This window comes from Lithobates pipiens, unplaced genomic scaffold (assembly GCF_037356315.1).
Source record: "Lithobates pipiens isolate NorthernLeopardFrog02 unplaced genomic scaffold, aLitPip1_a1.2 Scaffold_10, whole genome shotgun sequence".
NCBI lineage: Eukaryota > Metazoa > Chordata > Amphibia > Anura > Ranidae > Lithobates > Lithobates pipiens.
Window position 1 is genome coordinate 23,408,998 of NW_027507686.1, and position 15,221 is coordinate 23,424,218.

The window sequence follows — 15,221 nt, forward strand, 5'->3', positions numbered from 1 at the left end:
TGAGTGTGGATTTGATGTACAAGGCTGTGATTTAATAGGGAATTGTTTGCTTTCACCACGCCCCATCCAGCCCCAGTCAATTACTACAAACACCATGACAACTGCGTTATCCACGAACACTGAAGATTGAACCAGCCGAGGCAAGGAGCCAACGACTCTGCGTTCCTCCGGGAGAGAAAACCGACTGTCATTTTTCATACAATGCCTTACTGCCTTTCTGAGCTTCTCTGTTGCCTTAAAGGGAAACTCAAACTACATTCTCTGTATTCATCAAAGCAGTGGTGGCTGGTGGGTTCTTCTTTTGGGGGGCAGCCCCCCCAATCCCGCAGGCAGTCTGGCACTTACCCGCTCGTGTGGTGGGGCTGTGGTGTCCTCTCCTCCTCTCTGGCCACGATGGCTCCGGTGTCTGCTCCTCCAGCTTCCAGCGCCGTGTCTCCTCTTCCACCAAAGCGCTAGGCATCCAATAGGATCGCTTGACGCTTTGGTCAATCGGTAAACAGGTCTCACAGACCTGCTTCCTGATTGGCGGGGATGAACTTTAGTGTGATAATAACGAAAATTAATTTGTTATGGCCACGCAACTGGGTGGCCTCGGAGCGCAATGCTCTGCACTCCAAGGCCACCCTTTTTTGAAGCCTCATAGAGCCCCTGGCACCCACCCCGCATTGAAATCCATGGTCCGGTGCCACTGATATGTAGGGGTGCACCGGATGGAAATTTTGGTGCCAAAACCGAAAATGAAGGTTGCACTAAACTGAAAACCAAAACCGAAAATGACAGTTTTAAAAATTTTTTTTTAATTTTTATAGATAATTGTATTTTATTCAACTTTTTAATTAATATAATCAATTTAAATTAATATGAATTTATTGTTGCCCATTATTGGCACATTTAGTGCAAGAAAGGTCAAGAAAAATGCAGTTCTCAGTCTCTAACCATCTCTTGTATCATGTCCTCAGTCTCTAACCATCTCTTGTATCATGTCCTCAGTCTCTAACCATCTCTTGTATCATGTCCTCAGTCACTGACCATCTCTTGTATCATGTCCTCAGTCTCTAACCATCTCTTGTATCATGTCTGTAATCTCTTACTTGAACACATTGCTAATAGTATTAGCAAAATTTCCACTCAGTGCACCTCAGGAGATGGTCAGAGACTGCAGATATGATACAAGAGATCAATGCAGCCTCAGCAGTGTCCATCAAATTTAGCCTCACCTGTGCCCGTCAGATGCAGCCTGCCTGTGCCCAGCAGCCTCACCAGTGCCCGTCATATGCAGCCTACCAGTGCCCGCCATATGCAGCCTACCAGTGCCCAGCAGCCTCACCAGTGTCAGTCATATGCAGCCTCACCAGTGCCTGTCATATGCAGCTTACCTGTGCCCGGATTAGAGCAGCAATCTCTGTGTGTGATGGAGCTGGATTTGAATTGCCTGGGCCACAGTAACAATGTCTTGTCTCATGTGATCATGTCACACTGATTCAATGTCCCAGCATTGGATCAGTGTGCCGTCTATCACAGGAGGCGGGACATTGTTACTACAGCCCGGACAATTCAGCTCTGTGACACAGGGAGATCACAGCAAGGAGAGGAGGAGGGAGGGGAGGAGGAGGGAATGGGGGATTTGGCTCCCCAGGGTGACACTCCTGCAATGGGCGGCACTCAGGCGGACACCGCCCCCTTTCAGTATTGGCTGTTTTTTTCTTTCGGCCAAATAAAAAAAAACTGTTTTCGGCTGATAATTTGTGTCAGCAGAAATTTTGTTGCACCTCCACTTATATGTAGATCCGGGGACCGAACGCATGGATAGGGGAGGTGGTGCCCATGCACCCTCTATGGATGGGCCGCCACTGCATCAAAGAGACATGTACTTTGAGATATGTCTGCCTAAAATCTGTCTTTATTGGACAGATTTGTTTTTTTTGGGGGTCGTTGTCTTTCTGCAGAATAAATTTAGGGTCAATCACAGGCCTCCCTGATGGTATGACATGTTGGATAAGTATCTGCCTGTATTTCTCAGCATTGAGGACATCATTGATCCTAACCAAATCTCCAACTTCATTTGCAGAAATGCAGCCTCATACTTGCAAGGAACCCCCGCTATGCTTCACAATTGTTTGCAGAAACAAATTATTGTACCGCTCTCCAGCCCTTCGCCAACAAACTATATCCTGTTACAGCCAAACATTTCACATTTTGACTCATCAGTCTAGAACACTTACGTCTATCTAGCAAGGCTACTTTGCGGTATAAGCAAGGAAGCTAACACCTCTGCAGTGTACAAATGTGCTTTTGCTATACAAAAATGCTTTATATACAAAACTATTATAATATTAGGAATATAATACAAGATTGACAGATGTATCAAGCAAGATGCCTAGCAAAAGAGCTGAAAACTATGGTCTGTAAACAGTAGTAATATGCTTAAAAGTTACTTAATTCAGGTTACAGTGTGTTCATACTTCCCATTGGCAATGAGGACCCAAAGCTTCTGTAAACAGTTGCTGGAGATCGTCTTCAGGATTCTTTTGGCTGGTGCAGACTTTTCCTGGTTCCAAGGCATGATACAGTGTCCCGTCCAGCTTATCCATGACAACCTTTTATATGTCAGGTTGTTTACAATAGTTAGAAAACAGACTGCTCAAACTGTCCCATTGTTTGTGGACAGCCTGTGTACTTGTTACCAAGGCATTCATTTAAGAAGCATCCACTCAAACACCACGTGATTTCTGTTTCTAAACAGATTGTTTCAGTCTTATATAAAAATCATTCATATAATATATTTTACATCAAATGCAACACAAGCATTGGCTGCCATATTTTTGTGCATAGGATGTGGAAACAAGACTAATGCCGCGTACATACAACCGGACTTTCCGTCAGACTAGGTCTGAAGGGATCAGTCCGTCGGACAATCCGATCGTGTGTGGGCTAGTCCGATAATTTTTCGAGAAAAAAAAATCAGACGGACCTAGAAATAGAACATGTTTCAAATCTATCCGACAGACTCAATTCCGACGGTCTAAAATCGGAAAACCGTTCGTCTGTGTGCTGGTCGACGCAAGGGAAGCTATTGGCTACTGGCTATTGAACTTCCTTGTTTAGTCCCGTTTTCCGTCATCACGTTTAAAATGAACGGGCTTTCGAATGGACTTAGTCCGTTCATGTGTGGCCAAGTCCGTTCGTTCGGAAAGTCTGTCGGAACTCCGCCGAAAGACCGTCGAACCTAGTCTGCCGGAAAGTCCGGCCGTTGTACGCAGCATTAGAGAACTACACAACCCCCCCTACTAAAAAGAGGCCCTGTCCTCAAAGGCCAAGGCACAGGAATAACTCCTGATCCCAGGGTATCCCATGCTAAGAAAAAAAAAAGGAGGGAGATAACAAAAAAGAAATCTGGCAAAGATTTGAATGTGGCATTCCATATGGCAACAAATACATTCAGCATAACAGTAACCGTAGAGATGTAGAAACTCCAAATATAAAAGTAACAGACCAGGGACTTACAGGCTGGGGAGGAAAGAGCTAGATGATGCTGGACATCTTCCAGCCAGGAAATTAGGTGGGCTGTATCTGACTTGCTGCAGCTTCTAATGCACATTGTGAGAATCTCACAGTGTGCAGTGAAATCAGAGTTAGCCCTTGTACACACGGTCGGAGAATCTGTCGGAATGAGTCTTATCGGACCGTGTCGTCAGATAATCCGACTGTGTGTGGTATGCATCGGACTGATTCCGTCCGAATCTCCGTCCGACCCAATTTTCCAACATGTTGGAAAGATTTCCCGACCAACTGGGCCGGACGGACCTAATCCGATCATGTGTAGAGCATTTTCATCGGACCAAGTGCCACGCATGCTCAGATCAAATTCCTACATCAAAGCTATTGGCTACTAGCCTGAATGTAGTCCCATCGTAACAAAATTACGTCATCACGTTCTGAAAGATCGGATTTTTCGCCAACTTGGCCCGACCGTGTGTATGCAACAGTTTCGGACACAATCCGTCGGACTAAATCCGACGGGCAAAATCCGACGGATTTGGTTGGCAAAATCTCAGACCGTGTGTACGTGGGCTAAGGCGTTTCAGTCCAGGAGAGGATCCTGTACAACGGTGCAAGACCGAAGGGAAGGCCGGAGATCAGATTTAAAGGAATTGGTAATAAGTAAATGCTCCCCCTGGCATCTTAACTGCTGCAGCAAATGAAAGGGAGATTTGAAGCTTTGACTGACCAAATTGTGTCAGCAGAAGCTGCAAAGCTACAGCGGTTGCCAAAATTGTTAATAAGTATTACAGGAAAGAAATCTGCTGAATTGATCCCTCAGTTCCTAATTTATTGGAGTCTATGGGACATCAGAGGTGCCAAGCATCCAGAGGAGCGAGGAGGAGGAGGAGGAGGATGAGGAGGAGAGTTCCAAATGCACTCACTTTGCAAAAGATAATTTCATTATAAAGAGGTCTATAGGACAATCAATGGATTTCATTAGAAGTCATCAAATAATGCAGTTAATGTGATTTTGTTTATTTAAAGTGACCCTGTCACAGATTTTTAATTTCTACCAAAATCTTCCCATAAAATATCTGCATTTAACTTATTTTATCCATGTTATTTACCTGTAAAATCCCCCCTTGTGTAGACATTCAAAAGAAAATACTGCTGAGTGCCGCCATCTTGGATGTGATGCCAGCAGCCCCAGCAAACTCAAAACTGTCACTCAAGTGGCCCTCTATATTATTTCTCTTCACTCCTCCCCAAGAGCTCTATAAAAGGATATATAGGGAGATGAGGGAAGGAGCGGAGGAGCTGGGCCACCACAGAATTTTCAGGATTGCATTTTAAATAAAGAACTGTGAAGCAAAATAAGGGTCAGTGCCCATCAATGCAGCCTAATCAGTGCCCATCTGCAGCCTCACAAGTGCCATGAATGCAGCCTCACCATTGCCATGAATGCAGCCTCACCATTGCCATGAATGCAGCCTCACCATTGCCATGAATGCAGCCTCACCATTGCCATGAATACAGCCTTACCATTGCAATGAATGTAGCCTCACCATTGCCTTAATTGCAGCCTCGCCATTGCCATGACTGCAGCCTCAAATGCAGCCTCAGCATTGCATGAATGCAGCCTCACCATTGCATGAATGCAGCCTCACCATTGACATAAATGCAGTCTCACCATTGCATGAATGCAACCTCACTATTGACATAAATGCAGCCTCAAATGCAGCCTCACCATTGCCATGAATACAGCCTTACCATTGCAATGAATGTAGCCTCACCATTGCCTTGAATGCAGCCTTGCCATTGCCATGACTGCAGCCTCAAATGCAGCCTCAGCATTGCATGGATGCAGCCTCACCATTGCATTAATGCAACCTCACCATTGTATGAATGCAGCCTCACCATTGACATGAATGCAGCCTCAAATGCAGCCTCACCATTACATGAATGCAGCCTTAGCATTGCCATCAGTGCAGCCTGATTGATGCCCATCTACAGCCTCGGAGGGGATGGGGGGCAACAGATTACATACAGGAGAATCTCCTGTTTACTCAGAATCCTCTGTAATATAAAGTCCAGCCATCTATGATAGACAGAACAGTTGTCCAATGGCAGCCCAGGAAATGGAACTTCCCATTATAGAGGCTGCCATGTAAACAGGAAATTCTCACTGTATGTATTCTGTCCCGCCCCCTCCCTGTCCCCTCCGAGGCACATATATATATATATATATATATATATATTATATATATATATATATATAAACATAAATACGGGTATATATCTTTTGTGGCCCCCGCCGTCCTCTGGGATTCGGTCGGGGATACTGTAAAAGATACAGTATATATATATATATATAATTATATATATATATATATATATATATATATATATATATATATATATCTCCAAATTACCAGTGGGGCCGTTTGAAACTGGAACCAATAGTGGCTCGGGGGCCGGACTTTGGACATGCCTGTACTCCTGAGTCACTTAGAAGATATAGAAGGGGATAGATATACTAAGCTCTGCCTAACGTTCACTCTTTTTTTCGCAAGAAGAGAAATTCTTTTGAGCTGGCAATCTGTGGAACCCCCCTACTCTCAACTCTTGGCTACAATCAGTCAAAGTGGTTGTAAACCCTTACAAACCACTTTGACCTACAGGTAAGCCTAGATTAAGGCTTACCTGTAGGTCCAAGGAATATCTCCTAAACCTATACGGTTTAGGAGATATTTGCCAAAACAAAGGCACCGCTGTCTACGGCGCATGCGCCGTAGACAGCGGCGCGCAGGCGCACTGAGCGCGCCGCTGTCAACGGCGATATGCCGCGATATGCCGCGAGTTCCGCGATATGCCGCGAGTGGCGGCTTCGTCGAATGACAGCGGCGGACCCACCGAGAAGATGGATGCGCCGGACTACAGGGGACAGCGGTGACTTCGCTGGCTCCTGTGTCAGGTAAGTGACACATAATGGACTATTATGCGATGCACAGTAGTCCATTATGCTTTACCTTTGCAGGGAATCAAAGAGGAAGTAAACTCATCAGGGTTTACTTCCTCTTTAACTCAGTTCTACCCCTATAAAGAATTACATATGAGAGCAGACAATGCCTGAGGAAATTTGATAAAGTTTGGTCAAACTGGATAGATGCATGCGGCTAACTCCTAATGTCAAGATACATGCTCCTAAGATTGCGTGTATGTAACATTCTTCATTACCCCCCCTCTTCCCCCCTTTCCCATCTCCCCCATACCCTCCCAATCCTTCTTCCCACCCCTCTTCACCTTACTTTCTCCCCCCTTAATCTTCCATCCTCATATTTCTACATGTTCACTATTGCGAGTATAGACTGCTGACTAATAATGGTTGAAACAACACACCTTTTCTGTAGGGCTTCTAATGGTTGAAACTATACCTTGTACGGTGTATAATGGATGCCTGTTGGCATGTGTTTTGTATTGCTGATTTGTTCAATTAAACTTTCTGTAAAAGAAAAATATCAACTCCAGCCATGAAGCGGTGGCATCTGACCGTGTATGACACAGTTGGAAGGCTAACGTGTTTCGGAGACTATGAAGAAGGGGGCATGTGCCCTGAAATGCGTTAAGCTTCCAACTGTGTCATACATGGTCAGACCGGAGTCAATATTTGATAGGCTCATTACCTGCTATGTTTGTGAGTATATAATTGACTTTTGGATCCAATAAACATTTTTGGTGGTAATGTACTAGGCGTCTGTGCCCTCCTGTGTGATGGGAATTACCCAATCTGAGGAGGGCTGCAGCGGGAAAAGCATTACAGCGATACCATTGGATATATTATTGCCTGAGCACTGGAGTGTTTGAACTGTTTTGCTGTAAATAAGAAATTTAAAATTTTTTATTTTTTTGTGCTTTTTTTCGGTCGGTGACAGGGCCTCCTTAAGAATGCCCGCACATTTAGAGGTCATTACCTCCTTTATTATACCCAGAGTTCCCGAGAAACTTTGACTCCACAAGGTAACTTCTTAAAGTGCACGTCAAGGCAAAAAAAAAAAATCTCTACAGTAATACACATCTCTCCATGTTTTATCCTTTTTAAGCCCCACACACACAAACGGAAATCCCGCCAGCAAAAGTCCAATGGGAGCTTTTGGTTTGGAAATTCCGACCGTGTGTACGCTCCATCGGACTTTCGCTGGTAGAATTTCCTCCAGCAAAAGATTGAGAGCAGGTTCTCTATTTTTCCAACGGAAAAAGTTCAGATCGGAAATTCCGATCGTCTATAGCAATTCTGACGTTCAAAATTCCTACGCATGCTCGGAAACAATTCAACGCAGGCTCGGAAGCATGGAACTTCATTTTCTTGGCTCGTCGTAGTGTTGTACGTCACCGCGTTCTTGACGCTTCTTTACCATTTCCAAGATGGAGGGATGCTGTGCCTGACGAAGGAGCATGCATCTAGCATCATCGCAACATGACTCCTCAGACTGACGATCTCTGAAACTCTTTGCTGACTTGAGCCTGGGACACTGGAATCCACCAGCGCCGCCAGACAGAACCACATAGTGCAAGAGGATCACCCCCACTGGAGTCTCTGTCGCCTACCAAACTGTCCATTCGGATGTTCCTAATCATGATGTGCCTGTTTTTATATAACACAGAGTGAGTGTATCTCTACTGTAACAAATAAAACGTTTTTCATACTACTGCACTTAGGTTGGCGCTGCTTGTCTCTGCTTTTGAACTCCAAAGTGATGACCATGGTTTTGGAAGGGGATTGTCAGGACGCTACCCAAAACAGAGGTGCTCAGGCTAGGAAATTACGGCAGTATTCTGCATGGCCATGCTTGTTTGTGCGAAGACTCACAAAGGGGACTTTGCATAGGCATCTGCATGTGTAGACACACTTGCCCCCACATCCAATTCCAGAACTGGCGCCAAATTCTCTTTTTAAGAGAGGAAGTAGCAGCAGATTATTGCTGGATGATCTTCAGCTAGACCGTGACCCACACTCCCGTGAATCCTGATCCCTCGTGTAGCTCCTGACTTCCTGTTACCGACTCAGCTCGCCTCTGTCTGGTCTCTAGTTATGACCCCATCTTGCTAAAGGACTCTGCTTCTTCAGATCAACCATGTATGACCCCAACTTTGGCTCCTGACTACTCTGCTGTCTTCAGTCCTACTGACCATCTGTCTATAATCTCAGCCTGGCTCCTGACGTCAAAAATGCGGCTCCAGTTCCTTCCCTGCTGGCCATATCCTGCACCACCTTTGCCTACCGCAGGATTCAGCATCCCGCCAGTTGCTGGGTCTGACTCTTTTTTCCCAGCATTTCCTTACGTTCCTGCTAAGACCCTTGCCTCCCTGCCGGAGAACTCCCCTGCTAACCACCCTATGGAGCAGTCACCACCAAACTTTTGTCCAAAAACTGCTGCGCAAATACCGCGTGAGACAAAAAAAAATGCATTTTATTCTATAGGCCTCTGCTAAAAAAATAGATAAATAATGTTTGGGGTTTCCAAGTAATTTTCTAGCAAAAAAAAAAAAAAGTTGACTTTTACATGTATGTGAGAAGTGTCAGAATTGGCCTAGTAGGCAAGTTGTTACAGCTGCCATCTGATTGGTTGCCATGGGCAAACGGCAAAGTAGATTCTAATGGATGGAACGCTATCCTTTGTGATGGACCCAGCTAGGATCTGATCCCGGGTGTTCCTGACGCGGGTTAATGCAGCAACTTTACCACTGACGCGGCTCCTGTGCGTGGCCGGTGGGGGAGGGGGGAGGTGGCGGTGATTGAATTGGCAGTGATTTATAGACGACTCAATTTCTGTCAGTCTTGTAGTTGATGGGTAATGAAGAGGGATGGTGTGGACACAGGGCAGGAAATGAGAAAGGGCAAAGTTGAATCAGCTTTTCCCGTGTTATCTGTGATTTCTGACTTCAGCCTTTCCATTTATATTAAAGGAGCGCAGTGAAGCGCGCTGACACATAAAGCAAATGTAAACCTCTAACTGAATCACTTTTTGTTTCCTAAAGCACTGGGTATCATAAGCAATCCCAATTTTTGTTGTATAAAGATACTTGCTTTCACCGTTATTTTTTATTATCTCAACGAGTGTGATCTCCCACGGCCTATTTGTAGTCATTTCCAGTTTGTGTAGATAACAGCACCATAAGCAAAAAAAAAATAATAGAATTACGTTAATTACAATATGAAATTCATCTTCCCCAGGTGCGGCGGAGGGAACGCCTCTTCTTCTGATGATCATTCTGATGAATCTCCTCCATTTCATCGCCTTTTATTACCACACAGGAGACAATTGGCGTTACGCAGGAAACAACATTAGAAAAGTTATGGTTCTAATTATAAACATTTTAAACATAGAGAGATAATTAAAAAAAGAGATGGGTAAAAGTGTGTGTATAAATATTGGAAATAGGAGATCGGGATTATAGCGGTGCTCAAAATAAGGAAATATATAAGAATAGTAAAATTTTAGGTTTTATTACATAAAACATCAACATGGGGGAAGGGTTCAATAAAATGATTAACAGAGCATATTGAAAATGATTTTTACTGGTCACTGATGTCCATATAAACAGAGGTGGTCGGTAGTAGATATCCCAACATGTTTCTTCAACATTTGCTTCTTCAGGGGATTATTTATAGACCACCAATATCTATCCATACAGCTCCATCAGAAGAGAGCACCGGGCCAGTGCGCAGTGTACGGCGGCAGGAGGCTCTGTGTGACCACAGGGGGCATATGAGGACCAGCTATGCTCAAATATACATAAGGATTAATAAAGGGGCGCCAGATGACAACTGTAGTCATAGGATAAATATACTGCTGTACTGCTTTAAATAGCCACTGCAACAGCACAGACACATAGAGTGGTCGCCTCTGTCCTCCAGCTGGTGCGTATATATACTGTATATCATATTTATTATTAATTATTTATTCTTAAATATATACTTATAATGACAAAGTAGTGGTGTTATCTTCAACTGCGGACCCAGTACAGACAGCACAGTACGGAAAGCACAGTACAGAGAGTGCAATATGGAGAGCACAGTATGAAGAGTGCAATATGGAAACCACAATGTAGAGAGCGCAGTACAGACAGTGCAGTATGGAGAGCGCAGTATGGAAAAAGCAGTGTAGAGAGCACAGTATAGGGAGCACAGTACAGGGAGCACAATACAGGAAACGCAGTACAGGGATCGCAGTACAGACAGTACAGAGAGCGCAGTACAGAGAGCGCAGTACAGGGAGCGCAGTACAGGGAGCGGAGTACAGGGAGCGCAGTGCAGGGAGCGGAGTACAGAGAGCGCAGTACAGGAAGCGCAGTACAGGGAGCGCAGTACAGGGAGCGCAGTACAGGGAGCGGGGTACAGAGAGCGGAGTACAGAGAGCGGGGTACAGGAAGCGCAGTACAGGGAGCGCAGTACAGGGAGCGCAGTACAGGGAGCGGGGTACAGAGAGCGGGGTACAGAGAGCGGGGTACAGAGAGCGGGGTACAGGGAGCGAGGTACAGGGAGCGGAGTACAGAGAGCGCAGTACAGAGAACGCAGTACAGGGAGCAGAGCACAGAGAGCGCAGTACAGAGAGTGCAGTAAGTAGAGCGCAGTACAGGAGGTGGCAGTCAGGAGAGCACAGTACAGAGAATTCAGCACAGAGAGCACGGTGTAGAGAGCACAGCTTATTTTTTGAGCTGTACTCCGAAGGACTGTTGGAGGCCGCCATGAGTACGGCTTACCAATAACAATGGCTGAGGCCGCAGTGCACATGTGCAATAAAATGAGAAGTAAACTGGGAGCCTGACAGAGGAAAGATTTCTGACTCAGGGAGGAAGGTATGTATTATCCCAGGTGTGCTGTACTTATGCCGCGTACACACGACCGGACTTTTCGAGGGACTAGGTCTGACAGACTTTCGGCGGAGTTCTGACAGACTTTCCGAATGAACAGACTTGGCCACACACAATCACACCAAAGAACGTGATGACGTACGACCGGAATAGAATAAGGAAGTTCATAGCCAGTAGCCAATAGCTGCCCCCGCGTCGGTTTTTGTCCGTCGGACTAGCATACACACGAGCGGATTTCTCGGTAGGAACTGGGTCCAGCGGAAAAATTTGAAACATGTTCTATTTCTAAAGTCTGTCGGATTTTTGCAAATCAAAAGTCCACTGCAGCCCACACACGATCGAACGGTCCGCCGGAATCGTTCCGTCGGACCTTTGATGTAGAAAAGTCCAGTCGTGTGTACGCGGCATTAGAGGGCGGGCCTGTTCTCTGAGCCATACTCCGAGGGGCCACCATGAGTATGACTTACCTGTAGGCATGAATGGGGCTGCAGTGCGCATGCACAGTAAGAGGATCAGGCTGGGAACCTGTTGGAGGGAAGATCTCGGGATCCCTGAGGAAGGTATGTATTGTCCCAGGTGTCTAGAAATATCAGCGAAATGTATTTAAAAGAGGAATTTTTATTATACAGAATCCTGCGGTGACCTCTATCTATATCGTGGCGTGTTGTTACTCTTAGTATAACGGACCTCTCATTTTCCTGAACTGGTTAATTCTGATTTGTGGACTCGCAGGTCTTATTTTTAAGCACGCCGTGTTTTATTGTCAGGAATCGGCGTTCCGGTCGTCCTTGCCCTTTGGCCGCGTGTAATATAAGTGCGCTCATGCGTGGCGCCATCTTTATTTCTATAATGCGTTGTGTCTGGTTGTGCGGAGATGATTGCTGGGCTGGCGAGCGTTCTCAGGGCGGTTCTCTTTATAAATCTCCTCTTTGTTTGGAGCCGCCCGACACATTGACAGGTGTTTGTTATACGCTGGAAGATGCCGAATATAAATCATGACAGAGCCCAAGGACGGCCTGTCCCTTTAAAGGTGTCAGAGAAGAGAGATTGTACAACAGTCACATGACCGGCATTAACAAATGTATCTATTTTTCACACAATTATATTTGATGGAGTCTTGTGTTTCCATTAAAGTGAATGGGCAAGTGTGAATTCCTGAGTCTCCTCTACTTACTGATCCAGCACCACTTCCTCCTCCACCATCTGACAAGACACACACTGTCACCTTATATACAGATTACTGATCCAGTACCACTTCCTCCTCCTCCATCTGACAAGACACACACTGTCAACTTATATACAGATTACTGATCCAGCACCACTTCCTCCTCCTCCATCTGACAAGACACACACTGTCACCTTATATACAGATTACTGATCCAGCACTGCTTCCTCCTCCGCTATCTGACAAGACACACACTGTCACCTTATATAGAGATGAAGCACTCCCTAGCATTGGTAGAGTGCTAGAGAAGGATGTTTTGTGTTAGTGTAGGTAAAGTTTGAGGCTTGGCTAGCAGTCAAGCACGTATGTTTTTCTGGGTCAGGGTTGAGCGACTCAGGTAAGCTGGATGACCAGCATCTTTGGTGACTCCCCCTGCTATCTGGAAACTTGGAGAAGATTCCAGAAGCAGTTGGGAGGGGTCTAAAAGGAGCTGGATGGAGTGGTCTGAGTGCCATGATTAATCCCCAACAGAAGGGTTGGCAGGGGACAGACCTAGGGTTGCCATTTCATCCCTTTAAACCCGAACACATATGAATTACACAGGTTCTGAGGCTAATTTAATGCAGATAAGGCACTAAGTGAGTTTAATTACCACCTTAATCAGCCACAGAACCTGAGTAATTAATATGTGTTCAGTTTTAAAGGGATGAGGTGGCAACCCTAGGCAGGCCCCCTCAAATACTTTGGGTCAGCCTAGCTGGGGGCAGTTTAAGTTCAGGTGGAAGATGGAGATGGAGTGTTAGGCTGTCAGGGCCTTTGAGAGTAGCCCCCTAGTCTGGGGGGGCGGGACCTCGGGCCTGGGCTCGGGTGCGGAAAGGACCCCTCTTCACACAGAGGGATCCTAAGCAGTAGGCACGGAAGCAAGAAGAGGACAGCCGGAGAACACTGCCAGGCAAATCTCCAGAGAGGAAGACAGCCAGGAGGGCTGGTGAGTGTTATGGTGAGAGGGCTGAGAGGCATGCTTTAAGGGACTGGGTGCAAGCAGTCTAGGATGAATGCAGAGTCAGTCTGGGAGGACTGTGGAAAGGGAAAGCTGCAGGCGGGCAGGCTGGCAGTGCCTGAAGAGGTGGTACTGGGAGCAGTAGCCACAGATAGGACAGCTAGCACCAAAGACCTCTATTTTTGCTACACCAAGGGACTCACGCATTCTCCCGCCAAAGGGCAGTTGCTATGGTCTAAATATGCTGTTCTCAGACCATCCCCACCATGCTAACTAGTCCTGGGAGTTGTGTTGGAAGTAGAAGAGGAGACGTGTGTATATTTCTGATGTATATAGTTTGTGTCCCTGAAAATTTTCTACTGATCAAGTGGTCATCCCATAATAACCCTTCTCCATCCAAGTTTAATTCCCCTAAATAAAAAACAAAGCTGCAAGGACTGCTTCTTGTCTCCAGAGTGATTGTAAAATTCATGTGCCTGGCTGTACAGGGTGGGAGATAACCAACATTCACCATCGGCTCCTGCGGGGGTAGCACTACACAGATTACTGATCCAGCACTGCTTCCTCCTCCGCTATCTGACAAGACACACACTGCCACTTTATATTATTATACATGATTTATATTGTGCCAATGGTTTACGCAGCACTTTACAACTTGAGGGTAGACAATACAACTACAATACACATTAGTACAGTAGGAATCAAGAGAGCCCTGCTTCTTAGAGCTTAAAATCTAAGAGGAAAGGTCAAGAGATACAAAAGGTAATAACTGTGGGGGATGTGCTGATGGAGAAAATAAATATACAGTTGTTAGGTGGGGGCCAGATACGCTTCTCTGAAGAGATGCGTTTTCAGGGATCATCTCAAAGTGGACAAAGTAGGTGTTAGGAGAATACCTCTAGTGAGTGGAGACCAATGGCCGATAATGTCAGGCTAAGCCCATCTCTCAGTTCTGTAAGAGATTGAATTGTCTGAACCGTTAGACCAAGGATCAGTGTCGGGGGTCACAATCCAAGGTCGGTGCAGGAGGAGAGTTTCGTAGTCGGAGTCACAAGCCAAGGGCGATGTAGAAGAGTTTCGTAGTCGGGGGTCACAAACCAAGGTCCATGCAGAAGAAGAGTTTCGTAGTCGGGATCACAAGCCAAGGTCGATTCCAAGCAGCAATAGAGGTAGCTTGAGGCAGCAGGCAGGATATGAACCACAATAATCTAATCTGGCAACAGGAAGTGCAGAGACATGGCTTATATCAGGAAGTTCATGGGAGGAGCAAAGAGTTCAAGGTTCAACAGAAATCAAGACAAAAGGCAGGGTAGTCCAATGGATCAGGCAGGGTGCTGTCCAACATCTCAGGTAGCTCAACGAGAAGAGTCATTGTCAGACACAGATGAGGTCCCAGGTTAAGGTTCAGGCCTTGACAGTACTCCCCTCCTCCCAGGATGTCTCCTAAACATCTTTGGGCCAGGTTTTTGAGGAAATTTCTGGTGGAATTCTCTTATTAATCTAAGGGCAAGAACATTCTCCTCAGACTCCCAAGAATCTTCCTGTGGCCCATAGCCTTTCTATCTTAACAGGTATTGTAGTTTACCACGATGCATACGGGAGTCAAGAACTTTATCCACCATGAATTCTTCCACCCCCTGGTAGAGCATGTGTACGTCCGGAAAAAGGATTACTTCTGAAAGGCTTTAAAAGCTCCATATG